Consider the following 23,338-nt stretch of genomic DNA (forward strand, 5'->3'; position numbering starts at 1 on the left):
TGGAGGGTTTACCGATTAACTGTTTCATTTTACTTTTCTCCCTTTTAAAGTGTTTGTATGGATTTGATAAGCCCTGAAAGAATGGAGGAATTTCTTGGCACTGTTGACTTTCTGTAAATGTTTACATGGTGTTGTGTGTTAAGACATATTGTTTACATCTACGATCTAATCCAATGACTTTTGTACTTTGTAAAGCTGTAGTTGCCAATATTTGCATACAATTCAAGTCTCCTTTCTCCTTGGGTGGCGACAATAATGTATGACATACTAAAAGAAGATCTACTGTAGGGATCAGCTAAAATGCATACGTAGTGCAAAAGAAGAATTTAAACTGGAAGCCTGAGTGCCTGGAGCGCACAGGGCTGCTGCCGTGTTTGTTATGCGACTCGCTCTTTTGCTGGACACAACAGTGCACTAAATCATCTGCTACTGAGTACGTATGACAGGTTGGCCAGCCTGGGCTCGCCCTCCTTGCAGGACAAAACTATGGAAAATGTAAAGACTTCTCACTGTCAACATTGCTTTGGGGGAAGGAAAACACATAAAGGACAAAATAAAAATTGCTCTGGGTAATGTATCAGTACTGTAAAACTCTGATGCACAGAACACAAAAATGTAACAAGTAATTTTACATTTAAAAAAACATACACAAATATTAATATGGTGCCAACATACTCAATGTGGTTGTAGGTATCCGTTTGGATGGTCGACCACTATTGGTCGACATGGACACTTGGTCGACACATGAAAATGGTAGACCTGTGAAAAGGTCGACATGAGTTTTTCACATTTATTTTCTTTTGGGGAACTTTTCCATACTTTACGATCTACGTGGACTATGATTGGGAACGGTAAGCTGTGCCGAGCGCAGCGAGGCACCTTGCCCGAAGCATGGCGAGCGAAGGCGGTGCACTAATTGGGGTTCCCCGTCACTTTACGCAGAAAACGACACCAAAAAAAGTTTAAAAAAAAAGTCGACCATTTCATGTGTCGACCTTTCATGTGTCGAGCATTTTCATGTGTCGGCCATTTGCCCATGTCGACCATGTCAATGTCGACCAATAGTGGTCGACCTAATGACTGTCGACCATAACATGGTCGACCATTCATACCGGAACCGTGGTTGTACTAGTTGTACATTCTTTTCCTGTAAATATTTCCCGAAGGAGAGTCCCACAATGATGTACAGTAGGTTGCAGAAGGTTTCAGTTGCTCTGGTTTTGGCCCTACTGCGGGGTGGTGCAATAATAGCCCATATGTCAGTCTCCACACACAAGTCTTAGGTGAGATTGTTTTACAGCTGCCCCTACACTTCTCCCACAAGGTCTAGAAGAAAATCATCCTTACTTTATACTCTGCTTCCATTATATTGCAGATACTGTTATATTTAGGTTAGTTGAAGATGCATCATAATTGGTCTCCAGGAAAAAGTCTAGGACCACAGCAGAATACGGACCCTCTTTGACCAGCTAATGTGTATGGGATTAAAGAGCCTATGTGACATTAATGTATAACAGTCTTTCTCTAACGTCCTAGTGGATGCTGGGGACTCTGTAAGGACCATGGGGAATAGACGGGCTCCGCAGGAGACATGGGCACTTTAAGAAAGAATTTAGATTCTGGTGTGCTCTGGCTCCTCCCTCTATGTCCCTCCTCCAGACCTCAGTTTGAATCTGTGCCCGGACGAGCTGGGTGCTGTTCAGTGAGCTCTCCTGAGCTTGCTGTAAGAAAGTATTTTGTTAGGTTTTTTATTTTCAGGGAGCTCTGCTGGCAACAGACTCCCTGCATCATGGGACAGAAGGGAGAGAAGCAGCCCTACTCTCTGAAGATAGGTCCTGCTTCTTAGGCTACTGGACACCATTAGCTCCAGAGGGATCGTACACAGGATCTCACCCTCGTCGTCAGATCCCAGAGCCGCGCTGCCGCCCCCCTCGCAGAGCCGGAAGACAAGCCGGGTGAGCATATGAAGCAAGAAGACTACGAAATCGGCGGCAGAAGACTCAAGTCTTCACTGAGGTAGCGCACAGCACTGCAGCTGTGCGCCATTGCTCCCACACACACCTCACATACTGCGGTCACTGTAAGGGTGCAGGGGGGGGGGGGGGCGCCCTGGGCAGCAATTGGAACCTCTTTGGCAAAAGTTTAGCATATATACAGTTGGGCACTGTATATATGTATGAGCCCCCGCCAAGAAAATGTATATTTAAGCGGGACAGAAGCCGCCGTCGAGGGGGCGGGGCTTCTTCCTCAGCACTCACCAGCGCCATGTTTTTTCTCCACAGCACCGCTGAGAGGAAGCTCCCCAGCCTCTCCCCTGCAGATACACGGTAGAAGAGGGTAAAAAGAGGGGGGGGGCACATAATTAGGCGCAAAAATCATTATAAACAGCAGCTACTGGGTTAACATTAAGTTAGTGTTATTCCTGGGTTAATAGCGCTGGGGTGTGTGCTGGCATACTCTCTCTCTGTCTCTCCAAAGGGCCTTGTGGTGTGTCGGTACGTGTGTGTCGACATGTCTGAGGTAAAAGGCTCCCCTAAGGAGGAGATGGAGCAAATGTGTGTGTGAGGGGTGTCTCCGTCGACAACGCCGACACCTGTTTGGATATGTGTAATTAAGTGCTAAGGTGAATTTATTGCACAAAAGATTAGAGAACAGACAGGGAATCTACCCATGTCTGTCCCTATGTCGCAGAGACCTTCAGAGTCTCTCAATGCTCACTATCCAAAATAATAGACACTGATCTCGACACGGAGTCTGACTCCAGTGTCGACTACGATAATGCAAAGTTACAGCCAAAATGGCAGGACAGTATTCAATATATGATTACTGTAATAAAAGATGATTTGCATATCACTGATGACTCATCTGTCCCTGACACAAGGGTACACATGTTTAAGGGGAAGAAAGCTGAGGTAAATTTCCCTCCTCTCATGATGAAAAAGAGCGGGAATCTCCAGACAAGAGACTGCAGTTTCCCACAAAGAATTCTCAGGGAATATCCTTCCCCTTCTAGGGCCAGGATACGATGGGAATCTTCCCCTAGGGTGTCACGTTTGCCCAAAAGGTAGCCCTGACTTAACACCTATCCTCAGGGATCCTGCGGATAGCGTACACATTCTGGTACACTACTCAGACTGCGATTGTGTCGGCATGGGTTTATAGCGCTGTAAGAGCGTGGACAGGTACCTTATCAGCAGAGATTGAGACCCTAGTATGTATGTATATATATATATATATATATATTTATATTAAAGATGCTGTCTTAAGTTTTATATATATATATATATATATATATAAAACATGCCCAAAGAGGCATTAGTCTACTGGGCTCTAGAGTCAACGCTATGTCGATTTCTGCTTAACGTGTCCTGTAGATATGCAATGGACAGGTGATGCCGACTTAAGAGGCACATGGAAGGCTGAGGATTTTGTGGAGAAGGGATCTCGGACCTGGTCTCCACAGCTATGGCTGGTAATTCTGATCTTTTGCCTTATATTCCTGCACAGCCTAGGAAAGCACGACATTATCAAATGCAGCCTTTCGATCACAAAGAAACAAGAAAGTCCGAGGTACGTCCTTTCTTGCCAGAGGCAGGGGCAGAGGAAAGAAGCTGCACAACACAGCTAGTTCCCAGGAACAGAAGTCCTCCCCGGCCTCTACAAAATCCACCGCATGTCGCTGGGGCTCCACAGGCGGAGCTAGGCCCGGTGGGGGCACGTCTTCGTAATTTCAGCCACAAGTGGGTTCACTCCCTGTTGGATCCCTGGGCAATAGATATTGTGTCTCGGGGATACTAGCTGGACTTTGAGGAGATGCCCCCTCACCGACGGCCCTGCCAGCTTCCCCCCACGAGAGAGAAATAGTGTTAACTGCAATTCACAAATTGTATCTTCAACAGGTGGTGGTCAAGGTTCCCCTCCTTCAACAAGGAGGGGGTTATTATTCGACCATGTTGTAGTCCCGAAACCGGACGGTTCGGTCAGACCCATATTGAATTTAAAATCCCTGAACATATACCTGAAAGGGTTCAAGTTCAAGATGGAATCACTAAGAGCGGTCATCGCAAGCCTGAAAGGGGGAGATTTTATGGTGTCTCTGGACATAAAGGGACGATCTCTTCATAAAAGCGAGATCAAGAGAGCAGTTGCTGAATAGCGTATCACTTTCTGTGGAAGTGTAACGGTAACACGGCTGGATTCTAAATATTACAAAGTCGCAGTTGGTTCCTACGGCTCATCTGCCTTTCCTAGACATGTTTCTAGACACAGACCAGAAAAGGGTTGATCTCCCGATAGAGAGAGCTCAGGAGCTCATGACACTGGTCAGGAACCTGTTAAAACCAAAACAGGTGTCAGTGCATCACTGCACTCGAGTCCTGGGAAGGATGGTGGCATCATACGAGGCCATTCCCTTCGGCAGGTTCCATGCGAGGACCTTTCAATGGGACTTACTGGACAAGTGGTCCGGATCACATCTTCAGATGCATCGGTTAATCATCCTATCCCCCAGGGCCAGGGTGTCTCTCCTGTGGTGGCTGCAGAGTGCTCACCTTCTCGAGGGCCGCAGATTCGGCATTCAGGACTGGATCCTGGTGACCACGGATGCAAGCCTCCGAGGGTGGGGAGCAGTCACACAGGGAAAAAAAGTTCCAAGGTCTGTGGGCAAGTCAGAAGACTTGCCTTCACATCAACATCCTGGAACTAAGGGCCGTATACAACGCCCTACGTCAAGCGGAGACCCTGCTTCGCGACCAACCGGTTCTGATTCAGTCAGAAGCCACCAGAATTCTTCGCTGGGCGGAGAATCACGTAAGCGCACTGTCAGCAGTGTTCATCCCGGGAGTGGACAACTGGGAAGCAGACTTCCTCAGCAGGCACGACCTCCACCCGGGAGAGTGGGGACTTCATCAAGAAGTCTTCACGCAGATTGCAAGTCGGTGGGAACTGCCACAGGTGGACATGATGGCATCCTGCCTCAACAAAAAGCTACAGAGGTATTGCGCCAGGTCAAGAGACCCTCAGGCGATAGCAGTGGACGCACTGGTGACACCGTGGGTGTTCCAGTCGGTCTATGTATTTCCTCCTCTTCCTCTCATACCCAAGGTGCTGAGGATAATAAGAAAAAGAGGAGTGCGAACAATCCTCATTGTTGCAGATTGGCCAAGAAGGACCTCGTATCCAGATCTGCAAGAAATGCTCACAGAGGACCCGTGGCCTCTTCCTCTAAGACAGGACCTGTTGCAACAGGGGCCCTGTCTGTTCCAAGACTTACCGCTGCTGCGTTTGACGGCATGGCGGTTGAACGCCGGATCCTAGCAGAAAAGGGCATTCCGGACGAGGTCATTCCTACGCGGATAAAGGCTAGGAAGGACGTGACAGCTAAACATTATCACTGTATATGGCGAAAATATGTTTCTTGGTGTGAGGCCAGGAATGCTCCTACAGAGGAATTCCAGCTGGGCCGTTTCCTACACTTCCTTCAAACAGGAGTGAATTTGGGCCTAAAATTGGGTTCCATAAAGGTCCAGATTTCGGCCCTATCCATTTTCTTTCAAAAAGAGTTGGCTTCTCTACCAGAAGTTCAGATGTTGGTAAAGGGGAGTGCTGCATATTCAGCCTCCTTTTGTGCCTCCAGTGGCACCTTGGGATCTTAACGTGATGTTAAGTTTCCTGAAATCACACTGGTTTGAACCACTTAAAGCGGTGGAGTTAAAATATCTCACGTGGAAAGTGGTCGTGATATTAGCCTTGGCTTCGGCTAGGCGTGTGTCAGAATTGGCGGCTTTGTCCTGTAAAAGCCCCTATCTGATCTTCCATATGGACAGGGCAGAATTATAGCGGCTGGGACATCTCCGTATTTAACAATCGCGGCGTGCAGGCCTATATGTAGACACCTCCATAGCACCAAGAGGGTCTCCATTTCAGCGTTTATCTGTCTGTGAGCCACCATTAAGTAACATGACACTAAATGAAGCATTATGTGTGTGGTTGCCATGGAGATTCCTCCAATGAAAATCATGTAATGCACCCATTTTGAATCTGTTTTGTTTTTAACAACTTTGTTAATCATTATAAATCCAGGTGATATATTCCGTTTGGTATTTTACAATGGTCTTCTGCTATCCTGAGAAAAATGTCCTTTAATGATGATGTCATAACTAATGAAACTTCTGATTGGTCACTCCACATATAAAACACTGGTCCCTCCACTCTCTCAGTATGTCTTGATAAAGGCCTATGACAGGCCGAAACATGTTGACCAGCTGAGAGTGTGGACCTTCTATTATACCATTTAGGTATGAGCTGATTTTGCTTTTATTATACATCTTTTTATCTAAGTCTTGGACTTGAATTATTTTATTTTATTTTTTTTGTCACACATTTTTGCTATGTTTTTGAATACATTGTCCATGCTGCTATAACATCTATCGGACTGTGTATACCGTTTTTATTGTTGTTCATTGTTTTCAGCCCTTATGTATGGGGTATTTTTAATAAAATACAAACCTTTTCCATGTGGATACATCGTGAACCATATATATTTTTTTTCTGATTTTGGGAATTATCCACACATGAGGGAAACTAGTGCTAATCACTAACACGTCTGATCATCGAAAGAAACCCAGATGTGCTTGAACATAATCTTTATTTCCGTGAGTAGGGTACGCCTTACATCTAACCTACAAGGAATGAAAGATACCTTTATGTGTTTCAACCACCCTCTTGTTGTGTGAGTGAGGTACGCTCATTTCCTTGGTAAAAGGGGTTCACTACTTAAACCTGTGATTTCCAAACACCGAGGTGGATAGGAAAAGATACCTTGATAGGCTTTCTTCTTTTGTTTGGAAAGTGAGTTGGGGTACGCCTCACCGACGGATGAATATAGCCTTTCCTGTGTTGCACATTTCTGACATTGAAAGAGACTTATCCATTATTGAAACATTATTACACATGTATATATATATATACCATCTCTTTCATGTTAACATCGAGCTGAGGAGAAAGAATCGCCTCAGGAAAGAGAAATACGCCCGTCTACACGACGATTTGAAGCTCCACCTTTCCTGTACACCCCAGGGACGTGTTACCTGAGTATATTTTGATATTTAAGTTTGTTAAGCGCCTGTTATTCTGGTGTCCCACACATTTGTATTTAAAATTGTGTCATTTGAACTTTTTGGTGAGGTTCTGTTGTGGTGAACCGGCCTACGGGCTGCTCTTTTTTCGCGCCATTTGCTAGGGATTCACAATTTTTTTGTTCTGTGTCAGAATTAGCGGCTTTGTCACATAAAAGCCCCTATCTGGTTTTCCATATGGATAGAGCAGATTGCGGACCCGTCCACAAGTTCTGTCAAAAGTGGTGTCATCTTTTCATATGAACCAACCTATTGTGGTGCCTGTGGCTACTCGTGACTTGGAGGATTCCGAGTTACTGGATGTGGTCAGGGCTTTGAAGGTTTATGTAGCCAGAACGGCTAGAGTCAGGAAAACTGAGTCACTGTTTATCCTGTATGCATCCAACAAGCTGGGTGCTCCTGCTTCAAAGCAAACTATTGCTCGCTGGATCTGTAATACGATTCAGCAGGCTCATTCTGCGGCTGGATTGCCGCTGCCAAAATCAGTTAAAGCCCATTCCACTAGGAAGGTGGGCTCTTCTTGGGCGGCTGCCCGAGGGGTCTCGGCATTACAACTATGCCGAGCTGCTACTTGGTCAGGTTCAAACACTTTTGCAAAGTTCTACAAGTTTGATACCCTGGCTGAGTAGGACCTATTGTTTGCTCAATCGGTGCTGCAGAGTCATCCGCACTCTCCCGCCCGTTTGGGAGCTTTGGTATAATCCCCATGGTCCTTACGGAGTCCCCAGCATCCACTAGGACGTTAGAGAAAAAAAGATTTTACTTACCGGTAAATCTATTTCTCATAGTCCGTAGTGGATGCTGGGGACTCCATAAGGACCATGGGGAATAGACGGGCTCCGCAGGAGACATGGGCACTTTAAGAAAGAATTTAGATTCTGGTGTGCTCTGGCTCCTCCCTCTATGTCCTCTAAATCTTATTATTACATTACAACTGTGTAGTTCTAAGGCTGCTCCATGTAACTGGCTGTATGTAGTAATTGACCGTATACAAAACATTTACTGTATTTTCTTAATACAACATTTTATACAATTTAAAAAAAAACAGAAAATAATTCACTGGGTGGGTAAATATCTGATTGTATTTTCATAGCACTGTGTCTTGTCCTGCTTGGCTAAACATGTGGCTCATTAACTGTCTTGGTCATGTTTACAGTCTGTCCTTATGAACATAAAAAATAATTGATAAGAAGTCTGCAGTCATTTTGGTTTAAATTGACCTAAGTGGTCACAGTTTCAAGATGTATAGACTACAGTCTACAGCCCCCAAACCATCATAAAATGGTAGCAGTAACATCTAAAAGATCCAGGGCCTAAACCTATAAATATTGGCAATCTGAAAAAGTGTCAGATTATATTTTGGTGTGACAGTCTGTGGTTGCATTAATTTGGTCTTTATAAATCTACCCAGAAAGATTGTGGTACAGTGTAGATCTACAGCACCAAAAAGAGTAACATTTGTTGCTCCGCATTTCTCTGGCAGGGTCCACATGTTATCCACAGGATAACAATGGGATATGATGGAGTGACAGCGGATTGGCATCAAACGATCACAAACTTTCAGTCCTCCCAGGATGCAACGGGCTCGTCCATATATCCCCGCCCACTGGCTCAGGCAAATCAGTTTTTTGTTTGGTGCGACAGGAGCCAGACCATGGTCAGAGGGCTGCTGTTCCGGGCAGCCCTAAGCTTTCTTATTTTATGTTTATAGTCTTACTACGTTTTCTGAGTGATCTTTCCCAACAGCGTCTTACACGCATATTGGAAAGAGTCGCTCCAACAACTCTCTGCCGGGTCGCAACAACACTTACCCACGCCACAAGTGCTGTCTCGACAGGCGTCTGTGTTGGATATACTAGCAGGTCCAGCAGACGTTACCAGGCTGTGGCCGGAGCACAGGGAGAAGGTAAGGCATCGGTTCTGCTTAGAAGGGGAATAACGGACACAGCTGCACTGTATTGGGAGGAGACTACCAAACAGTAGCTGGCGCGCCGCCACTATGGGTGCTCTGGCGCTGGGTCTTCGGGATCATAAGCACCAGGATTAGTATGAGGCTGCGATCCCTAGGGTTGATGTCAGCGGTGGGGATTCAGACGCTCTCCTGGTCGCCCCTCCCCCAGTTTCCGCCAGTCTCCTGCCATGAACTGATTGCCTCACTTCTGTCTCAGACGCTACCACAAGGGGTCTCGGTCCCAGCATAGCGCTGTGTCTGTGTACACTAAGCGCTACCGCGAGGAGACCCGGTTGCAGTACAGGCTTCTGTAGGACCGGTGCGTCTGCATGCACAGTGTGTCTGTGTTCACTAAAAGTTCCCGGAGCGGCAGTGTACACTAGTAGCGTCTGGATCCACTCAGCGTTCGCTAACATATTGATCGATCTTGGAAGTGGGTGAGTCTCCCTGTATCCCACTCTGAGTACGGGTTATACAGCACTAAATTTCTATCTACTTTTTGTCAGTATGAATAGTTACGTTTAATGCTTATTGCATATGAGTCTGTGTACATTACTGTGGTTTTCTTCGCAATGCGTCTGAATACGTTAAAGACTGTATAAAACAGGATTCAGTAATATGTACACCTACATACTTTGAAATGTGTTTGTAGTTGATAATATGCTCATATGATTAATATATAACATGTGACTGACTGCTAGTGTGATTGCTAACTTTATATAATGTTTGTCAATGGTTTCTTCTGAGCCTCAATGCTGGTGCATGGGATGGGGTCAGATTGATATCACTTTAATTATAGTGAAGTGATTACAGTCACAAATTGTGTAGTACAATGTGAAAAGCTGATTATTTATCATGTCTAAGAGCGGCAAAAGTGATGAGGTTACATTAACAGTAACACCAACACTCAGAACATGTTTGTCCTGCAAAGTAGGTTTACCCTTTCAGGATCTGGCACATGATGGGTTTTGTACAAATTGTTTTGCGTTTCAGCAGATTGCAAGGCAGATCCCTGTTCAACAGCAGATAGATCCACCTTGGGCTATGCTTGCACAGACCTTGTCCAGTATAGCTGAGCGGGTAATCCCTACAGCTTCAATACCAGGAGTAGGGTACACTATTTACCCATACATGCAGCTTCCTTCTTACGGTATAGCCCCAACAGCTTCTCCAAGAAAACAAGCTGATAAACAGAGTGTAAATATATCAGATTTACAGGCTACACAAGATGATACATCAGATGATGATAGCTCTATATACTCTGCTTCAGCATATGAAGAACAGGTAGAAGGTATCAGCTCAGAGGATATAGCTGATTTAATTGGAGCAATGAAGGCTATTCTATCCCTAGAGGATTCAGCAGAGCCAATGTTAAAAACTAAGGCACCTGTTTTTAAACGTCCCAAAACAGTTAGGGTTGAGTTTTGTTGCCTTATAGGTAATTGTCTGCACTTAGTATAATATTAGGGCAATGGATATTGTCTGAATCAAAATATAATTCATTATAAATAGGCGATGTTACCATAGTGGACAGTATACTGGATATATATAGTAAGGAATAGATATGAAATAAGTCTGAATGTATGAGGTAATGTTTAGCTGATTTAAGAGATTAGGTTTGTGTATGTGTTTATATAGATATACTGTATATTTGTGTTTTACAGCAAGATGGTAAAAAAAATAGTGTAGGGAACAGGTTTATTCTGCTCTAGTCATAAATAAGGCCAGAGAGGTTACAGTAAGATCAAGAGTCATTGTAGAGAAAAGGTATTAGGCCATAAATGATAATAGGTATGTGACAGAGCTCTGTTGGTCATTGGAATTCACAGGTGTGCTTACAGTAGATCAGAATCTACTGGTTTGTCTATTGTCCAGTGAAGGTTAAAAGCTAGGGAGTATAAATTAACTACTATGAAAAGAGATCACATCCATTGATAAAACATTGTGTAACCGACCCCAGGAAAACTTGTCAATACAACAGAACTTTGGATGAAAAGACATTCCAGATTTTACAATACTATACTTGCTTAAGGCAGTGTGGACACCACACTTTTATGACACCATGCCTCCGTGAACAGGACACGACAGCCCAGTTCAATGTTTGTTTTATTACACCTTGGAATCTGACAAACCTATAATTACCTATTCCATTGGAAACTATGAGAATATGATAGTTTGAATTGGTAAAATATGAGATAAAAGGACCAGACTTGTAGTTAGGAGTTAGAAGGAAGAGGGAGAGGGAGAAGAAGAAGGAGAAGGAAGGAAGTCAGTCAGGAGGAGAAGTCATGGAGAACATGCAGAAGGAATGATTCTTGGGATGGCAATCTTTAACTTGCAAGTATACATTTTATGTTAGCAATTGAAACTGTTTGTGAAACTTATGTCATGTTGTTTTATGTTATGTAACGAAGGAAGCATATATAATTATAATTAGTATATATATCACTACTGTGTATATCTTATTCTGTACGATTTGATCTGCCTGTAAATAAAGAATCATATAAAAAGAGCGGTAATATTCAAGCTTGAACTCTCTTTAAGGAATCTTAACTTAATAACTTCATAAGTCATATGTATAAGGACTGCATATATGTATCAGCCAATTAGTTTGTAAGCCTGACATAATATATTTGCAGATATATATGATAAATGCATATTAATTGAAATATATCCATATATTAAATACCATATATGATATATTAAATATTAATATTCATAAATATGTTTCCATAAATCAATATTGGCGACCACGAATTGGACTTGTTATTACTGAATCTGATTATCTGATTTATAATATTTATGAGGAGTAGCAAATGCTATAAGCTGGCTACCAAATCTGCAGAATCACGGTGGGGATGTATCTATGAAAATTTATTACCATTGTGTAATGTCAATTTTGTATTCTGTATAACCTAGGATAAATGTGTTAGTGCAATATACGTTATTTTAACTAACATAATATCTATTAGGAAGCAGCACCAAAGGCTATAAGCCTGCTGGCAAAATACAAGATCACAGTGGAATAGGTTACAAATGAGAATAAAGAATTTAAAGGCCTAGAATAGAAAATGTGCACAGTGGAAAAGAGTATTTCCAAATAAATGTATAAATGTACCAGGTATTAGAGTTTAACCTTAAGACACCGGTCAATCTTAAGGAGAGGATACCTTCAGTACTAAAAACAAAGAATATATAAATTTAGCATTGAAATGTTAAAAATGCAAAAGTTTTCTGTAGCATTTAGAAAAATGCGCAGAACTGCGGCTCTAGAAGCCAAACAGAAATGTAAAGAAGAATCAGGTTCACGTCTTCGTAAGGCGTGCCTGACCATTAATGCAAAAATGCATTCGTTATTTAAGTCCCTTAAACAGAAAAATAAACAGAAAAAGTTTGGGGCAGAAGCGAAAAGCCTGACAGTTTGTAATCAAATTGTCAAGATCTCTGATGAAGAGATAACATCCAGCAAGCAAGCTGAGATAGAAACACCAAACAGGAATAGTGTTGAGGTATGTGAAACTCTGTACACAGAGTCTACAGGAGTCAGAAATGACTTAATCAGTCAAGATCCTAAAATTAAGGAAGGTTACATGTTGCAGGACTGCATCAATGTGCAGCGCATGGAGTCTGCTATGGTCACACAGACCACCAGCAGAACAGCCTCTGTGGTAAAGGAAGAAAGTAGCAATGTGCCGGATGTGTCTATCATCAGACAGCACATTAATGTAAAGGAGGTAGCAGCAATAGGAGATGTCCCCTACACTGTGTCTAGTAAGGGGGAAGATCATTGTAACTCAGATTATGAGTATTCTGCTGAATACACTCTCAGAGTTCCCAATGTAAATGAAGAATTTGTTATGCCCTTAGGCAAAGGTGAATTGTCAGCAGATTTAAACACTGATAGCAGCAGTACAGTGCACACAGGGGTGGGGAAGTTCCCCATGGTGAAAACTCCCATGGCAACCAGAGTTGCAAACCTTGAAATGTATTCACCTGGAAACATGTTTAAAGGGAAAATCCATGAAATTAATTCAGGAATGCATGTTTACAAACAAAGTTCCCAAACTTATGTAACCCCCACAGAGCACTCAGAGACTTCTAGTGATGGTGCAAATGTTTGCATGCTCTCAGAGAGACCACATGCAGAGTGTCATTCTGCAAACCACACACCAATTAACAATGACAAAAAGGATCACCAGGATGAAAATGTTTTTATGCCCTGGTGCCATAACCATTTTATTACAGGTGTGGAAAGACAGAAAGCCCTGGGACCTGCAATACATATTTGGCAAAGTTTAACAAGTTTCTCTCCCCACAAAAGTAGGTTTTTTCAGAAGCTCCAAGATTCTTCCAAACTAAGGAGCCACACCAAGCAGCAAACGCTATGGTTAAAGACAGTCTGGGACCAGGCTGCATCACAAGGGAGTATGGTCACAAGTGAATACGGTAGTATCATTCCTTTACTTGTTAGATCCAATGAAGCCATTGTTTGCTTTGATGTTCAAACAGCCACAGTTTCCAAATTAAACCTGCATCATATCTGCAGCGACAATTGTGCTGTCATTGACACACAATGTGACAGGAAAGATTGGCACAGGCCAGAAACAATTGTTTGTTTGTTATTCAATCGTTAAAAGACACATTTGTAAATTCTGTACCTGATAACATGCAGCAGATAGGACAGAATGCATAGCAAGCTATGTTAAATCACTGTATAAATATCTGTGATAGTCATTGTATGTATTTTTGTTTGATTCATAGTAATCCTGGCAACCTGTATACAGAATGGTGCAAGACTCCAAAAAGACTCCAATTTACAAGGGAAAAGGTCTTCATTAACCCTTTCATCGCTGCTATCCAGCAAAATCTACATAGCATCCCTAAAGACTGATATATGGACAAATCCTCAAGGAGTTTTCTAGTTTCACAAGAAAGGGGAATGTTTTCATTAACCTTTTCATCACAAGTAATCATTACTTGTCTTTCAAACTACATGTACACTCCCAAAACAGTGTACAGCACATCTCATCACTGTGATTATACAGAACTGTCTCATCCCTTCATATACCTTAATCACATATATGTAAACATTTGTCTGATATATATATATATATTATGTAATTGTATTATATACCTTGTAAATATTTTATGTTTTTTTAATATTACACAGTAGATACTACCTATGCTTCCTTCGTAAAAGCTTCAAAAGTAATTAAATATCTAATACAGGATGGTATACCACGTTATAACAAATTGGGCCGAGATTATTAAGTGGGATGAATAATTCTCTTAATAAAGACTGTCACAAGTCTAAGATAATTATTTGTAGCATAACAGGGTCACTGTATATGCACATGGCTGCATATAAAATAATATTGGATGGAATTAGATATATTTAAAGCCATTCCTAAATGATATTTAATATCTGTTTGAAGCAAAATTATATTCATTTATTGTATTGATAGGATGTTACTATATACACATCAAAAGCATTTTAAATAATTATTAGTCAAAATATAGGTAGGATAGAAAACGCCTTTATATGGGTTAAACTGGTATAAGTTTATGTAAGATTGAGATGTATAAATAGGTACAAGGTAGAATAAGGAGATTTAAGACTGCATGGTAATTTATTCAGTGAGGAAATACAGAACAGAGTAGGTGTACTACTCACAGCCATTTGTGGTACTATTGCCCGAAGACAATTAAGACCTACTATTAACAAGCAAGGAAAGAAAGAAAGAAAGAAAAAAAAAAAAAAAGACTGTTTCATATATGCCTGTTCTATTCAAAATCACAACCTGTTTGTGCAAAAGCAATATGGACACTGGTCACAACTGCGGCATTGGATAAACGCAAAGGAAACAGAACTGCTAAAGACTGTATAAAGACTATTACTATTACTGAGGGTCGTCACAAGTACTGAATGTTCAAGACACAGCACTCGACGTACACAGCCCTCTGCCTCAAACAGCGAAATGGCAAGCAAAGGAGCAGCTGCTACGAAGAATTCTACTTCTAGTAATGGTGCAAATGTTGCAAACGCAAGGCCATAATGCAAACGCAAGGCATCTCCAATTGCAAGCAAACCACGCAGATGACAGTCTTATCCCAGTAAATTGCTACATACAAGAACAGCAAAAATGTCCAAACGTACTGATCCAGATACAGAAAAAAGGTCTACAATTGGGCTATGGTATTCCAAATGTCTGTAGAAATTAGTTTTCCTCATGAATACTGAATAAAAACCTCAGTTTTGTCTGCTTTAGTTAAAAAGTAGAATAAGGTTAGGTAAGCTAAGAATTTTTATAGATTTTTAAAATCACAATGGTTATTATTATTACACTTATGGTATATATTAGGGTTACAACAAAAGTTATGTTTTGAAGAAATATTTTGAAATGTATTTGGAAGCAATTACGCTAGTTTAATGTGTGGCCAATCAAAATAATTTCTCATGGCCACAAGGGGGCGACTGTTGCCTTATAGGTAATTGTCTGCACTTAGTATAATATTAGGGCAATGGATATTGTCTGAATCAAAATATAATTCATTATAAATAGGCGATGTTACCATAGTGGACAGTATACTGGATATATATAGTAAGGAATAGATATGAAATAAGTCTGAATGTATGAGGTAATGTTTAGCTGATTTAAGAGATTAGGTTTGTGTATGTGTTTATATAGATATACTGTATATTTGTGTTTTACAGCAAGATGGTAAAAAAAATAGTGTAGGGAACAGGTTTATTCTGCTCTAGTCATAAATAAGGCCAGAGAGGTTACAGTAAGATCAAGAGTCATTGTAGAGAAAAGGTATTAGGCCATAAATGATAATAGGTATGTGACAGAGCTCTGTTGGTCATTGGAATTCACAGGTGTGCTTACAGTAGATCAGAATCTACTGGTTTGTCTATTGTCCAGTGAAGGTTAAAAGCTAGGGAGTATAAATTAACTACTATGAAAAGAGATCACATCCATTGATAAAACATTGTGTAACCGACCCCAGGAAAACTTGTCAATACAACAGAACTTTGGATGAAAAGACATTCCAGATTTTACAATACTATACTTGCTTAAGGCAGTGTGGACACCACACTTTTATGACACCATGCCTCCGTGAACAGGACACGACAGCCCAGTTCAATGTTTGTTTTATTACACCTTGGAATCTGACAAACCTATAATTACCTATTCCATTGGAAACTATGAGAATATGATAGTTTGAATTGGTAAAATATGAGATAAAAGGACCAGACTTGTAGTTAGGAGTTAGAAGGAAGAGGGAGAGGGAGAAGAAGAAGGAGAAGGAAGGAAGTCAGTCAGGAGGAGAAGTCATGGAGAACATGCAGAAGGAATGATTCTTGGGATGGCAATCTTTAACTTGCAAGTATACATTTTATGTTAGCAATTGAAACTGTTTGTGAAACTTATGTCATGTTGTTTTATGTTATGTAACGAAGGAAGCATATATAATTATAATTAGTATATATATCACTACTGTGTATATCTTATTCTGTACGATTTGATCTGCCTGTAAATAAAGAATCATATAAAAAGAGCGGTAATATTCAAGCTTGAACTCTCTTTAAGGAATCTTAACTTCATAATTTCATGTCATATGTATATATAAGGACTGCATATATTTATCAGCCCATTAATTTGTAAGCCTGACATAATATATTTGCAGATATATATGATAATGCATATTAATTGAAATATATCCATATATTAAATACCATATATGATATATTAAATATTAATATTCTTAAATAAGATTCCATAAAGCAATAGTTTCCAGGGTCAGATCACGGAAATCATGGAGGAAGCTTGGGCTACACCCAATAAAAAATATAGAATTCCCAAAAAATGGGATTCCTATTACCCTTTTTCAACTGGGGACTGTTTAAAAAGAGACGTGCCTCCTAAGGTAGATACGCACGTCATTCGATTAGTGCAAAAATCTATATTGTCTTTACCGTCAACATCATTAAATGATGTCACAGACAAAAGAGTGGATGGGTTTTTGAAAACCATATTTTCTCTGTCAGGGGCAGTCATAAGGCCAGCTATGGCTTCAGCTTGGATGGCAAAGGCGGTAGCTGAATGGGCTGACATACTGGAAGACGGGCTTGCGGCACCTACTAGGGAGCAGGAATCCCATATAGCCCACATGAAACAGACTTCGGTATTCTTATAAGAAGCGGTAATAGATATGGGTACTATTGCTTCTAAAGCATCAGCCTTAACGGTAGCTGCTCGCAGAGCACTTTGGCTACATGCATGGAAAGCTGATTCAGAATCTAAGAAGGTTCTGGAATCTTTGCCTTTTGTTGGGTATATTCTGTTTCGTAAGGAATTGACAGATATTCTGGAGTCAGAAGCAGAATCCAAGAAGGTCAGATTTCCTGGCAATTATAACCCCAGGCCTAGGGGTTCGGTTTTTCGGCCATTTCGGTCGCAAGGAAAAACAAAAGGTAAAAGTGATTCTAAGCAGCCCCAGTACAATAAGTTTGGTAAGGCAAAGAAGCAATGGACCACCAGAGGGCCAGTTTTCAAACCAGAATATAAGCCATCAGCCTGATGGTGCGGGCCTCCGCCTGGGGGACCCCAGGGTAGGGGGCCGACTTCTTCACAAACTGGATGGCGGGGGTAGCAAGTCTGCGCCGTATAAGACTGAGACAGCTGGCCATGTGGAGAGTGCCAGAGCTCCTTAAGGGCTCGGTACAAAAGTGCAAGATGAAAAAAGGAGGTGTGCTCTCTCTACAATGGTGCTGGTCTCTCTTACGGTCACCTATGTATGTGGATAATTCCCAGGTGTGAAAGTGTATGTTGAAACACACTGGTATGGTATAAATAAAATAGAATTTAATACAATACTAACATGCAATGTCTAAAAACAAGCCAACTTCTTCAGTTTGCACACATATGGCACCAGTCAACAACAGATGCTTGGGTGCAAGAAGCGGTATCACTGGGTTATGTTTTCCCTTTCAAGAAGCAGCCTCCTCGAAGATTCTACTGCACCAGTCCGTCTCGAATAGAGGCGAAGGCCAGAGCCCTGTAAGAAGCAGTTCAGTAATTGCTTCAGTGAGGAGTAATTATTCCAGTACCCCCTGCACAACGGGGACAGGGTTTTTACTCCAACCTGTTTTTGGTTCAGAAGCCAAATGGGTCGTTTCGGCCAATTCTCAATCTCAAAATGTTAAACAAATACATTTGGGTACCATGGTTCCACATGGAGACGTTACGCTCCATAATTTTGGCCATGGAACAAGGGGATTACATGGTATCTCTGGATATACAGGATGCTTACCTGCATGTTCCTATAGCATTGTCTCATCAGTGTTACCTCAGGTTTGCCATCCTCCAGCAACAATTTCAGTTCCAGGCCTTACCCTTTGAGTTAGCCACAGCCCCCAGAGTATTTACCAAGATTATGGTGGTTATGGCAGCTTATCTCCGCAAGAAGGAGATAAGAATTTTTCCATACCTCGACGATCTTTTAATCCTGGCACAATCCCAGGAATTGCTCTTGAGCCATCTTCAACAGACAATAACTTGTCTACAGGAGCGCGTATGGCTCTTAAATTGGGCAAAGTCATCTCTGATTCCGTCACAACAGATGATCCACTTGGGGGCTGTATTGGATTCAAGTCTGCAGAAAATATTTTTACCTCGGAACAAGATATCCAATGTGCAGTTAATGACTCAGGAGTTGTTACACAGTCAAACAATATCAATTCATGCAGCAATGCGAGTGATGGGTCTGATGGTGTCAACATTCAACATGGTGGAGTATGCACAATTCCACTCAAGACCTCTGCAGCGTCTGATTCTGGCCAGATGGAATGGAGTACATCAGACAATAAAGAAACAGACGATGGTACTTCCAGTAAAGGTAAAAAGGTCATTAGCCTGGTGGCTGCAGACATCCCATCTAGACAAGGGGAGACCCTTTTGGATATCTGATTGGGAGATCCTGACAACGGATGCCAGTCTTCAGGGCTGGGGAGCAGTGTCCGGAAAACTATGGTTCTAAGGACAGTGGACCACAGAAGAAAGTTGCCTGCCGATAAACCTGTAGGAACTTTGGGCCATATACATGGCACTAATTCAGGCAAAGGACACTCTGCAAGGAAAAACAGTCCAGATCCGCTTGGACAATGCAACGACAGTAGCGTACCTCAACCATCAGGGAGGAACTTGCAGCCAAAAAGCAATGAAGGCGGTAAGTCACATACTAAGTTGCGACAATACAAAGGAATGTAACCAGGCGCTAATATATCATCACCATAATTTGATGGTCAAATTACAAATATTAAAAAATTATATATAAATAATACTGCAAATACTGTATACTCAAGCTGCAGGAGAGAGCTTGACTTGGGGTAAATCAAGTCAAAAAGAACCGGCACTTTATAGTCTCCGGAAACACTAGAACACTGAACTAATCCCCTCTTGCGCTGTAAATAGTATGATATGACTCAAAGTTCAATAAGGACAAATGGATAAATTCATATATTCTATATATTTTTTAATAATACATATAAATATATATATATATACACTTTACAATGAACTATTAGACCGGTCAAATAAAATCACTAACAAATATATTACCTAGCTATAGGAGGTGGATCTCAGGTAAACTCTGTGCACAGAGTATTTTTAAAAATAAAAATCAGTCCATGTATTGGATTAAAAAATCAATTGACCAACTATAATTCGCACCCATGTAGTGGATAACATATTTAAACGTGGTTATGTATTGGAATTCCTCAATATGTTACCACTTAACCAGGAAGATAGTATTGTGCAGAATAACCGCTCCACACTGGAGCCTTACGTGTAGCTTGCACCAGTGGTTGTATCACGGGAGAGTCCAATGACAGGAGAGACGGTCTCGGGCTGCGGGAACGGCGCTTCACTGGCGCCTACTGTGCTGATAGTTTACCCGACTTCCAAGCTGCGGGAACGGCGCTTCACTGGCGCCTGCTGTGCTGATTGTTTACCCGACTTCCAGGCTCTCTGAGTACACGTCTCCAAGTGCCGTATGCAGACACCTCAGTCACGGTTGTATTCCGCCAATCTCCGTTTGATCCACGAATAGTACGGCTGGATGATGGTATATTGTAGGGGTGCAAATAAGCTGGTACAAGGGTCCAAAGGTCTACTTCTGACGCGTTTCGCTCCTCTTATGGGGGCTTCCTCAAAGAAGCGCCGTTCCCGCAGCTTGGAAGTCGGGTAAACTATCAGCACAGTAGGCGCCAGTGAAGCGCCGTTCCCGCAGCCCGAGACCGTCTCTCCTGTCATTGGACTCTCCCGTGATACAACCACTGGTGCAAGCTACACGTAAGGCTCCAGTGTGGAGCGGTTATTCTGCACAATACTATCTTCCTGGTTAAGTGGTAACATATTGAGGAATTCCAATACATAACCACGTTTAAATATGTTATCCACTACATGGGTGCGAATTATAGTTGGTCAATTGATTTTTTAATCCAATACATGGACTGATTTTTATTTTTAAAAATACTCTGTGCACAGAGTTTACCTGAGATCCACCTCCTATAGCTAGGTAATATATTTGTTAGTGATTTTATTTGACCGGTCTAATAGTTCATTGTAAAGTGTATATATATATATATATATTTATATGTATTATTAAAAAATATATAGAATATATGAATTTATCCATTTGTCCTTATTGAACTTTGAGCCATATCATACTATTTACAGCGCAAGAGGGGATTAGTTCAGTGTAACATACTAAGTTGCGCAGAACTCCATCTTCCAGCCTTGTCCGCAGTGTTCGTTCTGCGAGTCCTAAACTGGGAAGCGGACTTTCTCAGTCGACACACCATTCAAGCAAGCGAATGGGCTCTACACCCGGAGGTTTTCAGACTCTAGTAGACAAATGGGGGTTGCCAGAGATAGATCTCATGGCATCCCGTCTGTACAACAAAGTACCCGCATTCGGGTCAAGAACAAGGCATCCCAGAGTGATCTTTGTGGACGCCTTGTCAGTGAAATGGGACTTTCACCTGGCTTATCTGTTTCCTCCGATCAACCTGTTACCCTGGGTGGTGAGGAAAATAAAGCAAACAAAGGGTGCCGTGATTCTAATAGCTCCGGCTTAGCCCAGAAGGCATTGGTACATATATCTACAGAGGATGTCGATGGATGCTCCAATTCTGCTCCCTCAACGTCCAGATCTACTGATGCAGGGTCCTTGTTATCACAGGCATCTGGATCGACTGTCTTTGACAGCGTGGCTATTGAAACCTCTATCCTGAAGTCAAGAGGATTTTCACAACAGGTAATACAAACTATGCTCAGAGCCAGTGCTTAAAGTGGTCCTAGAGAGGTGGTGGAACTCACCCCCCTCCCCACGGCGCCCATGAAATAAAGGTATTGCACGCGCGCCGTAGGCGCGCGCAGCAAAAAGGGGGTGTGGTCTCAAAAAAAAAGGGGCGTGGTCACACAATAGTAATAATGCCCACAGTAGTAGTACCCAAGTGGAAATTTTGAAGTGGGGGTATGGAAAAGTGAAGGGTGCAATTATGTGCGCGCCGAAGGCGCGCGCACTCCTGACAAGGGGGCGTGGCCACGCAAAAGGGGGCGTGCCCTTCAGTGTAGTTTACCACACCATATACCCCTTATACACATTATGCACCACAATAGTAGGACCCCTTTCACATTATAGCTCACAGTATGAGCCGAAATTCACATTTATACCACACAGTATGAACCACATTCATATTACACCACACAGTATGAGCCAAATTCACATTACACCTCACAGTATGAGCCAAATTCACATTACACCACACGGTATGAGCCGAAATTCACATTACACCACACAGTATAAGCCGAAATTCACATTACACCACACAGTATGAGCCGAAATTCACATTATAGCACACGGTATGAGCCGAAATTCACATTATAGCACACAGAATGAGCCAAAATTCACATTATAGCACAGAGAATGAGCCGAAATTCACATTATAGAGTGACAGGGAGAGTGACAGCAGGGACATGGAAAGTGACAGCAGGGATATGGAAAGTGACAGCAAGGGAATACAGTAGGGACTAGGGAGAGAGAAAGGCAGCAGGTTAGATTACCTGTTTAGCAGCGGCGGTGGTCTGCGGTGCTGTGGATGAGTAGGCTGTGGTTGGCGTGACGTGGAGGCTGTGGGCCTCGGAGATAGTGCGGAGGAGGAGGCTGTGGGTGCGCAGAGGTCCGAGGGCGGGGCGGCAGAAGAGGCTGAGGGCGGCTGCAGTGGATCTGGAACCAGGCTGGCTTTATTATCCCTGCCGCCGCATCGAGCTCCTGTGACCACGGCGCTAATATTTCAAAACTGCTGCGGACCGGCAGCCAATCAGCGACAGATTTGAACTAGTAGTGCCGCGGTCACAGAAGCTCGATGCAGCGGCAGGGATAATAAAGCCGGCCTGGTCCCAGATCCGCTGCAGCTGGGAGTCTGGAACCTGGGCTTCCAGTGCGGCGGCGATGGTAGGGGCGGAGCGACGGAGGGCGGACCGGGAACGCAGCTTCTTTGTCGGCCCATACAGTAATGCCCCCAGCAGTAGCATCCCTTATACAATGCCCACAGTAGTAGTGCCCCTTATGCAATGCCCCCAACAGTAGTGCCCCTTATGAAGTGCCCCCTTTACAATGCCCTCATTAGCTGTGCACCCCATCAGTAATGCCCTTAATGGTAATGCCCCTGTGTAGTATTGCCCCATGTCATTTAGCCCCAGTAGTCATGCCCATACTGGTAATGCCCCTGCAGTTATGACCCCAGCAATTTCCTCCCCCCCCCCTCTAGTTTAGCCTCTGAGTGGTAATGCCCCCAGTAGTTTTGCCCTCATGTAGTTTGCCCCATGTAGTTTAGCCCCCAGTGGTAACGCCCCCTGCAGTTGTGCCCCCAGTTGTTTAGCCCCTGTAGTTTAGCCCCCATGTAGTTTGCCAAAGTTAGTAATGTCCCCAGTAGTTTGCCCCCTTGTAGTTATACCCCCAGTAGTTTAGCTCCTGTAATTATGCCCCCTTGTAGTTTAGCCCCCAGTAGTAATGCTGCCAGTAGTTTGCCCCTTTGTAGCTTGCCCCCTTGTAGTAATGCCCCCAGTAGTTTGCCCTTTGTAGTTTGCCCCAGCAGTAAAGCCCCCCAGTAGTTTGCCCCCAGTACTAGAGCCCCCCAGTAGTTTGCCCCTCTGTAGTTTGCCCCAGTAGTAAAGGCCCC

Source organism: Pseudophryne corroboree, chromosome 11 (assembly GCF_028390025.1).
Source record: "Pseudophryne corroboree isolate aPseCor3 chromosome 11, aPseCor3.hap2, whole genome shotgun sequence".
Lineage (NCBI taxonomy): Eukaryota > Metazoa > Chordata > Amphibia > Anura > Myobatrachidae > Pseudophryne > Pseudophryne corroboree.